We start from the raw sequence: 15,125 nt of genomic DNA, 5'->3' as shown, positions 1-15,125 counted from the left end.
CTGAATGTGGTCTCACCAACGTCTTGTACAATTGCAACATGACCTGTGGCATTATCCGTTCACACTTGACCCAGAGCGGCACAGTGGCGCAGCGGTAGAGTTGCTGCCTTACGGCGCCAGAGACCCGGGTTCGATCCTGACTATGGGTGCTGTCTGTACGGAGTTTGTACGTTCTCCCTGTAACCACGTGGGGTTTCTCCGGATGCTCTGGTTTCCTCCCACACTACAAAGGTGTGCAGGTTTGTAGGTGAATTGGCTTGGTATAATGGTGAATTGTCCCCAGAGTGAAGGATAGTGCTCGTGTGGGGATCGCTGGTTAATGAGAACTCGGTGAGCCATAGGGTCTGTTTCTGCGTTGTATCTATCAAATACACTAAACCGTCGAGAGGAATAGATCAGGTAGATGCACAGGTGAAGGTGTGGAATTCTCTGCCTCAGAAGGCAGTGGAGGCCAGTTCGTTGGATGCTTTCAAGAGAGAGCTGGATAGAGCTCTTAAGGATAGCGGAGTGAGGGGGTATGGGGAGAAGGCAGGAACGGGGTACTGATTGAGAGTGATCAGCCATGATCGCATTGAATGGCGGTGCTGGCTCGAAGGGCTGAATGGCCTACTCCTGCACCTATTGTCTATTGTCTATTGTCTATTGTCTATTGTCTCGACCTTATGTAGCGGAGGGTGTAAAGGAGGGGAGATAGACGGAGATATCATGAGGAATATAGGTTCATCGCTGCCTCACAGCGCCAGAAACCCGGGTTTGAACCTGACCTTGGGTGCTGTCTGTGCGGAGTTTACATGTTCTCGTTGCCGTGTGGGTTTTCTTGGGGTTCTCCAGCTTCCTCCCACATCCCAAAGACCTACGGGTTTGTAGGTTAATCGGCCCTCTGTAAATGTGAAAGTGGGATAACATAGAACTAGTGTGAATGGGTGATGGAGAGTCGGCGTGGACTGGATGGGCCGAAGGGCCTGTTTTGGTGCTGGATCGTCCAATCTTGGTCCTTCCTCATTGCAGTGCCAGTGAACCAGGAGGTTTGTGGTCTGTTCCACGTTGCTCGCCAGCCCCCTCTAGTGGCATGCAGTAGCTCACAGGCAAATCGTGCAAGAAAATAACTGCAGATGCTGGTACAAATCAAAAGTATTTATTGCACAAAATGCTGGAGTAACTCAACAGGTCAGGCAGCATCTCGGGAAAGAAGGAATGGTTGACGTTTCGGGTCGAGACCCTTCTTCCTTATGAGGATGTTTTATTTCACAAAATGCTGGAGTATTTGCTAGAAGGGTCTCGACCCGAAACGTCACCCATTCCTTCTCTCCCGAGATGCTGCCTGACCTGCTGAGTTAGAAACATAGATAATAGGTGCAGGAGTAGGCCATTCGGCCCTTCGTGCCCGCCCCGCCATTCAATATGATCATGGCTGATCATCCAACTCAGTATCCTGTACCTGCCTTCTCTCCATACCCCCTGATCCCTTTAGCCACAAGGGCCACATCTAACTCCCTCTTAAATATAGCCAATGAACTGACCTCAACTACCTTCTGTGGCAGAGAATTCCACAGATTCACCACTCTCTGTGTGAAAAAAAACTTTCTGATCTCGGTCCTAAAAGACTTAGGGTTAAACTGTGACCCCTTGTTCTGGACTTCCCCAACATCGGGAACAATCTTCCTGCATCTAGCCTGTCCAACCCCTTAAGAAATTTGTACGTTTCTATAAGATCCCCCCTCAATCTTCTAAATTCCAGCGAGTACAAGCCGAGTCTATCCAGTCTTTCTTCATATGAAAATCCTGCCATCCCAGGGATCAATCTGGTGAACCTTCTCTGTACTCCCTCTATGGCAAGAATGTCTTTCCTCAGATTTGATCTGTCAAAGCACCAGAGAATGATGCAGAACGGGAAGTCCATCTGTCCACACTGGACCCTTAGTTTAGCTTAGTTAAATCTAGTTTAGTCTAGTTTAGTCTAGTTTAGTTTAGAGATACAGTATGGAAACTTGGACCAGATGATGTATCCACTTTAAGCACAAGTTGACCTTCTTTCCTTTTCATCCAGTTTCAGCTTGTCCAAAATCCCAACACTCTCCTCGTTCACCGACAGTAACCTTATTCTTGTCCTAGGACATAAATCTGCAGATGCTGGTTCAAATCGAAAGTAGACACAAAATGCTGGAGTAACTCAGCGGGTCAGGCAGCATCTCTGGATTCCTTCTCTCCCGAGATGCTGCCTGACCCGCTGAGTTACTCCAGCACTCTGTGAAACGTCACCTATCCATCTTCTCCCGAGATGCTGCCTGACCCGCTGAGTTACTCCAGCATTTTGTGTCTGCCTTATTCTTGTCCTTCTACCTTAAGAGTTATAAACCCTCCATTGAAATGGATCCTGTACCAAATATAAGCAGCTGCAGAATCTGTTAGCATGTTTCCTCTTCCAAATACCATAGACTCTCCATCCCTCCTGTAGGCTCTTACCAAATATTTTTTGAGGGACAAATGTGCTTCCTTTTTATCTCCTTCCAACCTGAAGTGAACCACATGATCTTATTAACCTGTGTCTATTTATCCCCAAATCACAGATTCCTGTAGTCCTCTTCTCATCTCATTATGTTCCAGGTAGTAAGTGGTCTTCCCATTCTCCTTACCAATGAGTGGGTTGGCATATGATGAGCGTTTGACAGCACTGGGCCTGTACTCGCTGGAGATTAGAAGGTTGAGGGGGGACCTCATTGAAACGTACAGAATAATGAAAGGCATAGATAGAGTGGATGTGGAAAGGATGTTTCCACTGGTGGGAGAGTCTAGGACCAGAGGCCACAGCCTCAGAATTGAAGAGCGCTCTTTTGAGAAAAAGGTGAGAAGGAACTTCTTTAGCCAGCGAGTAGTTAATCTGTGGAAATCATTGCCACAGAGGGCTGTGGAGGCCAAGTCAGTGGATATTTTTAAGGCAGAGATAGATCGATTCTTGATTAGTACGGGTGTCAGAGGTTGTGGGGAGAAGGCAGGAGAATGGGGTTAGGAGGCAGAGATAGTTCAGCCATGTTTGAATGGCGGAGTAGACTCGACGGGCCAAATGGCCTAATTCTGCTCCTATAACATGTGAACTTGTGAACAAAATGTAACACCTCACACTCTCCCCGTCGTGAAATGCATTTACCAGTTACATGGTCACTTTGTAAGTTTATACTGTTTCAACAGGGCAACTGCCCAGTGGGATTCCTGTCCAGGTTCACAGATGAGGAATCTCTCAATGCAAGTGCCATGCGTTCTTGCATTCTCTCCAGAATTTTTATTTCCAGAAGAAAATGGGTAAAGGACAGCTCAAGACCAATGGTTCCATCCAATCCAGCGTGCAACACAATTTATTCCCAGCGCCTTGATTTTCTCTCGTTGAACAAGTTGGGTTTGGTTTATCTCCTCACTTTGGTGCTCGTGACTAGTACCAATGGCTAGCCTATTTTAGGATGATTTTACTTAGAGATAGGCTAGAGTTTTGTTGGATGGCAGCTGTAAAAGTGAGCAACAGTGGGGGGGCAGGTTTATGACACACGCATCACCTTACGGCGCTACCTTTGACAACAGACCATGCATTATTTTAGTTTAGCTTAGTTTAGAGGTACAGCATGGAAACAGATCCTTCGGCCCATCGAGTCCGTGCTGACCAACAATCACCCCTTAAACTAGCACTATCCTACAAACTCGGGGCAATTTACAATTCTTACTGAAGCCAATTAACCAACAAACCTCTATGTCTTTGGAATGTGGGAGGAAACCGGAGCACCCGGAGAAAACCCACGCGGTCACGGGGAGAACGTACAAACACCGTACTGACAGCACCCGTAGTCAGGATCGAACCTGAGTCTCTGGCGTTGTGAGGCGGCAACTCTACCCGCTGCGCCACCGTGCCACCCTTGCGCCAAACGTTGCTGTCAGTTTTATGAGGACAAATGCTGATAGTTTCACTGGTATGACAACAACAAACTCCAATCCCTTGTGTTTTTGCACAATTACATTTGGATTTGCTTTTTGGAGAGTGGGGATATACAGTTGGAGACTTCTGGGCAGATATATAGATAGTAAGGATTCAGAGGGCAATCAGCCAAATACAGGCAAATGGGACTAGCACAGTATTCCAATTTGGTCAGCATGAATAAGATGGGCTGAAGGGCCTGCTTTCTGTGCTGGACAGCTCTATGATACTATGACTGTTTATGTGTCCTATCCATGTCTTACTTTGCCACATGGAGCAACAGTAAGAATGGATCAAACTGAACAGTAATGCAGCTGATTAAATATTCCTGTTGAGTGTAAACCAATGTAATTGGGCAGAACGATCAAATGACCATTGCCTTTATCCTGTATCTGTACAATGTGGACGGCTCGATTGTAATCACGTAAAGTATTTTCGCTGACTGGTTTGCACGCAACTAAATAGCTTTCCGCTGTATCTCGGTACACGCGACAATAATAAAAAACAAAGCTAAACTAAATCTGAGTGATTTGCAAACAGCCAAGTGAGAAAGCATAACTTTGATCAATTAAGTAAGTTAATAATTCTTAAAGATAGTACTGCAGTGAGTTGAATACAAAACCTTGCAACAAAATTCAAACTGATACAGGTATCTGATATATGCATTACATGTGCCATGTTTGGACACAATACGTGGAATTAGATTAGCTGTTTATTTTTGGTCGTTTTCAGTGCAGAGATATTATTGCAGAGGCTGCTACCTTCTGCCCTGACATCAGTGTCTTTGAGGAACTCTCTGACCTTAGATAGATAGATTCTTGATCTTAGATAGATAGATTCTTTATCTTAGATAGATAGATTATTGATTAGTATGGGTGTCAGGGGTTATGGGGAGAAGAGTGGAGAATGGGGTTAGGAGGGAGAGATAGATCAGCCATGATGGAATGCCGGAGTAGTCTTGATGGGCCGAATGGCCTAATTCTGCTCCTATCCCTTATGACCAGATGACCTTCTGTGGTCTGTGTGGTGAAGGTGTCTTCACACAGTTGTGCCAGTAATGGAATCTGGGGAATATATCCAAGCGTTAATGAAACAAAGCTCATCTGTGTCTCAGTCAGGCTGGAAGGTAATCTGGAGGTAACGTTGTTCACAGTCTTCACACTGGTACTCGACACACATGGAAACATTTTAATTCGATTTTCAAAAAGTTGGTCTTTGTTATTTTAGTTCTTAATAAGTATCTCCGGTAATTCAATCTTACTCAAAATCAATACCCTCTCGTGAAAACAAAATACAACTTTGAACTTTCCACAATTACGGCCAAACGGCAGAGCCACGAACACGTTTCACTTTCTCCAGTTTTGTCGACTTTCCTCCCTCATCTCCTGAAGGCAGAGACTCACACTGGAGCAACATCACAGCCCCAAACACTCACACATCCCCACTTACAGTGGAGACTCACACTGGAGCAACATCACAGCCCCACACACTCACACATCCCCACTTACAGTGGAGACTCACACTGGAGCAACATCACAGCCCCACACACTCACATCCCCACTTACAGTGGAGACTCACACTGGAGCAACATCTACAGCCCCACACACTCACACATCCCCACTTACAGTGGAGACTCACACTGGAGCAACATCACAGCCCCACACACTCACACATCCCCACTTACAGTGGAGACTCACACTGGAGCAACATCACAGCCCCACACTCACACATCCCCACTTACAGTGGAGACTCACACTGGAGCAACATCACAGCCCCACACACACTCACATCCCCACTTACAGTGTACCTGCATGACGTCCTGGGCATGTGGTGGGCTGTAGGACCATGAGGTGAAATACTGGTGCTCACAACCAATGAACATATCTCTTGGATTCCATTAGCGTGGATGGGGCATCTTGATTGGTGTGTGTATGTGTGTGTTTAATAATATATATATATGTTTATGTGTGTGTGTTTATGTGTGTTTGTGGGTGAATGTATATATATGTGTGTGTGTGTGTGTGTATATATATATATGTGTGTGTGTGTGTGTGTGTGTGTGTGTGTGTGTGTGTGTGTGTGTGTGTGGGCGGCACGGTAGCGCAGCGGTAGAGTTGCTGCTTTACAGCGAATGCAGCGCCGGAGACTCAGGTTCGATCCTGACTACGGGTGCTGCACTGTAAGGAGTTTGTACATTCTCCCCGTGACCTGCGTGGGTTTTCTCCGAGATCTTCGGTTTCCTCCCACACTCCAAAGACGTACAGGTATGTAGGTTAATTGGCGGGTAAATGTAAAAATTGTCCCTAGTGGGTGTAGGATAGTGTTAATGTATGGGGATCACTGGGCGGCACGGACTTGGAGGGCCGAAAAAGGCCTGTTTCCGGCTGTATATATATGATATGATATGATATATGTGTGTGAGTGTATATATATGTGTGTGTGTGTGTGTGTCTGTGTGTGTGTATATATGTGTGTTTGTTTATATACATGTATGTGGAAGAAGGGTCTCGACCCGAAACGTCACCCATTCCTTCTCTCCAGAGATGTTGCCTGACCCGCTGAGTTACTCCAGCATTTTGTGTCTACTGTAGTACTGGAGGAGGCCCATGACAGAAATCAGGCAAGACGCCAGGTAAGGATCAACAGTAACTTTAATGTAGCATCAGAACATCCACTCTCTTCAGTCTCTCGCACGAGAGTAAACTCTAGCCCCTTCAGGCAAACCCCATAGCTCCAGATCCCTCCCCAGCCCTGTCCAATCAGTGCCGAGGGAGATGACCCAGGGAGTGGCCTAATCCCTGGGCACCGCCACACTACCTTCAATTGAAACCAGCATCTGCAATTCTTTCCTACACATATATATATATGTGCATATATGTGTGTGTGTGTATCTACGTATATACAAACACATATATTTAAACACATAAACGCATGTTTATTACCAGTTTGATTTCAACATTTCAGCTTTGAACATCATCACTTGTGGCCAATTGATTTATTCACAAAATGCTGGAGTAACTCAGCGGGTCAGGCAGCATCTCGGGAGAGAAGGAATGGGTGATGTTTCGGGTCGAGACCCTTCTTCAGATTGATGTCAGGGGGGCGGGACAAAGGAAGGATATAGGTGGAGACAGGAAGATAGAGGGAGATCTGGGAAGGAGGAGGGGAAGAGAGGGACAGAGGAACTATCTAAAGTTGGAGAAGTCGATGTTCATACCACTGGGCTGCAAGCTGCCCGGGCGAAATATGAGGCATTTCCCTTTACCTCCCCCCTCAACTCCATCCAAGGACCCAAACAGTCTTTCCAGGTGAGACAAAGGTTCACCTGCACCTCCTCCAACCTCATCTATTGTATCCGCTGCTCTAGATGTCAACTTATTTACATCGGCGAAACCAAGCGCAGGCTCGGCGATCGATTCGCTGAACACCTGCGCTCGGTCCGCATTAACCAATCTGATCTCCCGGTGGCCGAGCACTTTAACTCCCCCTCCCATTCCCAGTCTGACCTTTCTGTCATGGGCCTCCTCCAGTGCCATAGTGAGGCCCACCGGAAATTGGAGGAACAGCACCTCATATTTCGCCTGGGCAGCTTGCAGCCCAGTGGTATGAACATCGACTTCTCCAACTTTAGATAGTTCCTCTGTCCCTCTCTTCCCCTCCTCCTTCCCAGATCTCCCTCTATCTTCCTGTCTCCACCTATATCCTTCCTTTGTCCCGCCCCCTGACATCAGTCTGAAGAAGGGTCTCGACCCGAAACGTCACCCATTCCTTCTCTCCCGAGATGCTGCCTGACCTGCTGAGTTACTCCAGCATTTTGTGAATAAATCGATTTGTACCAGCATCTGCAGTTATTTTCTTATATCACTTGTGGCCAATCCGGTCATTATTTTGCACTCTGTGAAATGTCCAAGTAATCAGTTAAATGTTGTGCTCCTGATCGGTGTGGTTTGCTGTGACATTTCCCCAGCATGATTGGCTGTGGAGCCAAAGTAGTTCCATCGCACTGCTGTGCCCATCTCTGGGCCTTTGTGCGGGTGAACATTTAGAGATACAGCACGGAAACAAGCCCTTCAGCCCACCAAGTCCGTGCCGAGCAGCGATCCCCGCACATTGACACTATTCCCTACACACCCTTCAGTGATAATAGTTTTATTAACCACGTTTGCTTTACACCTCCCTTAACCAAAGGATGAATGGCAAACGGTCAAAAGTGCAAACAAAAGTCAAATATATAAAGTGTGTCCTGACAAACAATATGAATATGATTTATAAAATATACTGCTTGCAGCTTATGGTTGTTATTGGCGCTGGTGTGATAGATGTGTTCAATATTTCTCTCGCAGAAGTTACCCATTAAAGGGTCATTCAGTATATTTTTCTTATTTTTTTCTAACTCATATTTATTTCATGATTTTCTCTGAGATAAAATTAGGAACAAATGTTATGTAATGTTGCTCAGTTCAAATTATTCTCTATCCTTTTGCTTGTTATTTTCAGAAATCATGCAATTTATTTTGTAATTTTTAAACTGTTTACAGGTTTAGCTAAACGTCAGTTTGCAAAAATCAATCAATATCTTCAGTTTAGGCCATTCGGCCCATCAGGTCTATTCCACCATTCAATCATGGCTGATCTATCTTTCCCTCTCAACCCCATTCTTCTGCATTCTCCGCATAACGTTTAACACCCTTCTCTGATCAAGAAAGTTGTGTTTCTTCAAACATAGCTGCACTTAGGATTTTCTATCCCAGCTATAACATTTATTTTTGTTTAATTTGGTAAATCAGAATTTGCTGGATCAAAATATAGACAATAGACAATAGGTGCAGGAGGAGGCCATTCGGCCCTTCGAGCCAGCACCGCCATTCAATGTGATCATGACTGATCATTCTCAATCAGTACCCCGTTCCTGCCTTCTCCCCAAACCCCCTGACTCCGCTATCCTTAAGAGCTGTATCTAGCTCTCTCTTGAATGCATTCAGAGAATTGGCCTCCACTGCCTTCTGAGGCAGAGAATTCCACAGATTCACAACTCTCTGACTGAAAAGGGTTTTCCTCATCTCCGTTCCTCATCTCATCCCTGGTTTTTCCTCATCTCATCACTGGTTCTGGACTCCCCCAACATTGGGAACATGTTTCCTGCCTCTAACGTGTCCAAACCTTTAATAATCTTATACGTTTCGATAAGATCTCCTCTCATCCTTCTAAATTCCAGTGTATACAAGTCTAGCCGCTCCAGTCTTTCAACATATGACAGTCCCGCCATTCCGGGACTTAACCTAGTAAACCTACGCTGCACGATTGATATTATTTTTATATGAAGGAAATCAAGAATATGGGTTTAGTACAGGAGAGCAATGTTGCTGTTAATAGAGGCAAGAACTCATCGATTGGCTGTGCAACAGTGAAGGTCCAAATCAGCTCCTCCTGCATTATTTGCTTATGTTGTTTACAATCTTATCTCTGAGACGTTTCACAGCTAGCATCTGATTAATTTAGTCTGAAGGGTAGTTAATCTGTGGAACTCATTGCCACAGAGGGCTGTGGAGGCCAAGTCAGTGGATATTTTGAATGCAGATTCTTGATTAAAGAACGGGTGTCAAGGGATATGGGGAGAAGGCAGGAAAATGGGATTAGGAGGCAGAGATCAGCCATGATTGAATGGCGGGGTAGACTCGATGGGCCGAATGGCCTAATTCTACTCCAAAAACTTGTGAACTTGAACTTGTGAATTATTTTCCGTCAGCCTTGAACTCAAAAATTATTTTTACATCGTGAAGGGTAAGCCTATTGGAAACCGGGCTGTCAATGACTGGTAGGTAGCCCAATAGGGCAAGAAACAAAAATCAGACGTGATGAGCTAAAGAGGTTAACAAGTCAGAATGGTGCACAGTGGTGAGAAAGAGAGAATGGAGATAATGGGAGGCCAAAGAGAAACAGGAGAGAGGTATTTTGTTTTTTTTTAATTTACATTCTTACAAAGTTCTAAGAATACTTGCTGCTTGCAAGTATGCACATTGAAATTATTTTTATTCAACTACTTCCCAGTCACTGTCTTCTATCTAGTAGATTCCTGATCACATACATTTGTCACGATAACTGTCTGATCAAGATTTGCCTTATTATTTCTGGAAGCAAAAGGAAGACTGAAAACAGATCTTTGAATAGTCACTATCCTGTAAACAAGGGGCAGCACGGTGGCACAGCGGTAGAGTTGCTACCTCGCAGCGCCAGAGACCTGGGTTCAATCCTGACTACGGGTGCTGTCTGTACGGAGTTTGTACGTTCTCCCCGTGACCTGCGTGGGTTTTCTCCGTGAGCTCCAGTTTCCTCCCACACTCCAAAGGCTTACAGGCGTTTGTAGGTTAATTGGCTTGGTAAATTTATCCCTAGTGTGTGTAGGGGAAAATTAGTGTGCAGGAATCACTGGTAATCTTGACTTGACTTCAGTGGGCCGGAGGTCCTGTTTCCACACTGTATCTCTAAACTAAACTAAAGTATGAAGAAAGGTCCTGACCTGAAACATCACCTACCCACATCCCCTGAGAGGCTGCCTGACCCGTTGAGTTACTCCAGCACGCTGTGCACTATCCTGAAGCTGTCTGATTAGCACAGTATTCTGATGCTGGGCCATCTGTACATCCATCCAGATCTTTTTATCCGTGAAGTTGTGTTTTTTCACCTTTTTAAATTACTATTTAGAACGTAGCCAGAAAATCCACAAAGAAATTACATCCATAGAAAATTCTTCATTCATTTTGTTTCACTCTCGAAAAGTTCATAAGTTCATAAGTTCTAGGAGAACAATTAGGTCATTCAGCCCTTCAAGTCTACTCCAACATTCAATCATGGCTGATCTATCTTTCCCTCTCAACCCCATTCTCCCATAACCCCTGACACTCTTACCAATCAAGAATCTGTCAATCTTTGCCTTAACAATATCCATTGACTTGGCCTCCACAGCCGTCTGTGGCAATGAATTCCACAGATTCACCACCGTCTAACTAAAGAAGTTCCTTCTCATCTCCTTCCTAAAGGTACATCCTTTTATGCTGAGGCTATGGCCTCTGGTCCAAGACACTCCCAAAGGATTCCAGTTTACATGTGATGCATGCCTTTTACCTTTGCAATGTATTCTGCCTGTCCTTGATGACCTCAATAGTCTTTGATGGAATCTCACAAAACATCTTCCAGAATTTTCCTCGTTCCAGATGTTCGACTAACTAATCAACACTAATCTACTGTGACAACCTGGGAAGACTTCTGTGCAAGAAAATGATTCTGTGATCCCGGTGGAAAGATGGAGCTCACGGGAGATGTGAGTCAAGAGGGGTAATGGCTCTCAGTCCCAGCTCCAAATTGCAATGGTGTCCTCTCTGGAAGAAATTGCAGAATTACCACTTCCACACATAATTGGCAAACGCATAAGGTCATTTCTTTCTCTGTAGGAATAACAAAACGTTGTCTTTTTCATTACACTTCCATAATGTAGTGCAGCTGTCAGAATATTGCTGGCATGAGTTTCGTTCTGTAGGTCAGTCAGGATGCTCATGACTTGCCCTTCGAAAGTTAACAGTTTTATTCATGTGGTCCCGATGCATGCCAATAATTTAGTAAAGTATTTTAAAATGTGTTCATCTAGGGAGCTTTGTTGTAGAATAAATGTATGATATTCAAAAGAATTAAGGACTCACGAATATTAGATGTGATTCCTAATTGGAGCTGCAAAATCTGATGAGCAAATGTCCCATTTGACCATGTTTTATTCATTAAAACAGCAGTTTTCTCAATTATCAGGATATTGGAAAGGAATAGATGATTATTAAACTATCTTGTAAAGTTACACCACACTAGGCACATAATTTAGGAGCAGGACCTTTGATTTCTCCAGTCCCACCACTTCATCCAAAGAACCCAACAGTGCCATTTAGACATGTCACACCTAGTGATGGTCCATAGGAAAGTCAAGTGTTGCTTAAATGTGACATGGGATTTAAATATCCTCTTGTTTTAAAGATTTAATGAATAATGAACGCTGAATCTGCCAGTCCTTGTTTCAAGTCTTTTATTTCTGTGCGATAATCATACATATAAATAAATAGTGTATTTATTTCAGCATGACTATGATGGCTTAATGATGTGAAATGAACAGGAACACACAGCACAGAGTGCTAGAGTAACTCAGCGGGTCAGGCAGCATCTATGGAGAACATAGATAGATGACGTTTCACAGAGTGCTGGAGTAACTCAGCGGGTCAGACAGCATCTGTGGAGAACATGGATAGATGATGTTTCACAGAGTGCTGGAGTAACTCAGCGGGTCAGGCAGCATCTGTGGAGAACATGGATAGATGACGTTTCACAGAGTGCTGGAGTAACTCAGCGGGTCAGACAGCATCTCTGGAGAACATGGATAGGTGACTTTTCTGGTCGGGACTCTTCTTCAGACTGATTGTTGGGGGTGGGGGGAGAGGGATATGGGCTAAACGTGGGCAAATGGGATGAGCTCAGATGGGGCATTGACAAGTCAGACTGAAGAAGGATCCTGAACAGAAACGTCATCAATCCATGTTCTCCACGGATGCTGCCTGACCCGCTGAGTTACTCCAGCACTCTGTGAAACGTCACCTATCCATGTTCTCCACAGATGCTGCCTGACCCGCTGAGTTACTCCAGCACTCTGTTTTTTTTGTTATGAATAAGTAATTGCAGTTCCTTATTTCTATAGATATATAAAGCACAGTGTGTTCTGTGTTAAAACATAATCAAGGAGAAATTATGGATAGGGGAGTTTCTGCAGCTGTTGTTAATTGTCTTTTGGATGTGCATTTTAAAATCCTAATATTGAAATATTGGCTAAATGTGAGGGGTCATTAAGCAGTGAATTTGGAAGCGATAGAACTCTAGAATGCAATTGCTGCTGGGTGAATTGTTATGTTTAAATGAGATAATTATACATATTAGTAAGTTATTACAGGGATGCAGTGCAAAGGCCAGGGTGTGGAATCATGCTGGAATATTATAATTGAATAATGGGGTGGGCCTGGGGTAGTATATTCATGGAATATTCATGGAATATTCTTGGCTTCTGAGCCCCGCCAGTGATTCTGAACCAACTACTGGGTTTAGAAAAGAGTTACTTCATCGAATAGCTTCTGGCTGATTATATGCACATATGACACCATTTCCCTGATAACAACGTCCCTAATTCACACATTTCCAGTAATGGCCATGGGATTGGACGTCTTGGGACAGCCTAAAGTCTAAAGGGTAGGGGTTGTTCATGGTTGTTCTCTCAGCCCATCAAACTCGCATGGAATCTGGCCCTAAAACTGGGTCATTGCATATTTTCACATTCTAAAATGCCCTGCTTGTATTGCCTCACACGCCAGAGTCCCGGGTTCGGTCCTGATCACGGGTGCTGCCTTTACGGAGTTTGCACGTTCTCACTGTAACTGCATGGGTTTCTCCGGGTGCTCCGGTTTTCTCTCACACTGCAAAGATGTGCAGGTTTGGAGGTTAATTGGCTCCTGTAAATTGAAAATTGTCCCTAAGTAAGTAGGACAGAACTAGTGCATGGGGCGACCGCTGATCGGCACGGACTCGATGGGCCAAAGGGCCTGTTTCCGCGCTGTATCTCTAATAAATTTCTAGCATCACATGCTGTTCTAAGTTAATTATTATTCTTTGTCATGTAGGCTTGTTTGAACTGTTTTAAAATATATGATTCTCTCAGGTGTAAGGATCTGAACTCTGCCACTGTTATTTTTATTTAGGATTTCAATTAAAGAACATTGCATGTCTGTTATGAAGTATTATCCCACAATTTACAATGATCAATAATATGGGGGTTGTAGGGACAGGTGTTGGCTGTTTACCTGTGATCACCTCACACCATTCAGGGAACTTTGTGATCAAATTCCATACAGCTGTCTTTGTTCCATATCCCATATCCCATAACACTCGTGGGCACCTTCCTTGTTAAAATGAATAATTAATCTAAAGCCAATCTTGCATGTGGAATGTTCCCTATTTTTCACAGTTGCTTGGGACACATAATTAGCAAAATAAAATCTGCTATAAATTTTCTTTTTTATCTGGAAAACTTAGTGATAGAGTCATAGAGTGATACAGTGTGGAAACAGGCCCTTTGGCCCAACTTGCCCAAACTGGCCAACAATGTCCCAGCTACATTAATCTCACCTGCCTGCGTTTGGTCCATATCTATCCTATCCATCCTATCCATGTACCTGTCCAACTGTTTCTTAAACATTGGGATAGTCCCAGCCTCAACTACCTCCTCTGGCAGCTTGTTCCATGCACCCACCACCCTTTGTGTGAAAAAGTTACCCCTCAGATTCCTTGGCTCTTGGTCCTCCAAAATATTCCAAATGGAATTTAAACTGGAGGTGGTAAATCCTAGTAAATCTTTTACCCATCACCTTAAACCTATATCCTCTGGTCCTCGATTCACCTACTCTGGGCAAGACACTTTGTGCATCTGCCCCATCTATTCCCCTCATGATTTTATACACTTGAACTACATCAGAACGAGAGGACATGGGATACTCTGCAAGAGGCAGCTCTTCAGTCTGGGGCCTTGCTTCTGTTCCCCTTGACTCTATTCTGCCAATTGATAAGATAGTGCCTGATCTGACATTGGTCTCAGTTCCACATATCCCTTGACACCCCATTTCCCATTAACTAGAACATTGACACTTACACTCTCTCCAGGACCCCTTGAGTCTGCACTGCCAAATAATAAGATTGTGCCTGATCTGACATTGGTCTCAGTTCCACATTCCTGTTTGTTTCCCCGTATTCCTTTACTCCCCATCACCCATTTTGCTGGAAAATGTACACTTGCTTTCTCTCCAAGGCTGATATATTGTTCCCAAGACATCAAGTGTGAACTAACCACCTAATATGCAATATGGCAAATTGTTTTTAAATTTTTTAAGTTTCAGACTTTAACAGTTTATATTTTTCCATCAAAGTTTCACACCCTACGGGGATTGGTTTGTCTTTAATCTGACTTTACTGGACTTTACCTTGCACTAAACGTTATTCCCTGTATCATGTACTGTATCTGTACACAGTGGGTGGCTTGATGTAATCATGTACAGTCTTTCCGCTGGCTGGTTAGCACGCAACTAAAAAGCTTTTC

Source organism: Rhinoraja longicauda, chromosome 33 (assembly GCF_053455715.1).
Source record: "Rhinoraja longicauda isolate Sanriku21f chromosome 33, sRhiLon1.1, whole genome shotgun sequence".
Classification (NCBI taxonomy): Eukaryota; Metazoa; Chordata; class Chondrichthyes; order Rajiformes; family Arhynchobatidae; genus Rhinoraja; species Rhinoraja longicauda.
This window is presented reverse-complemented; position numbering follows the sequence as displayed.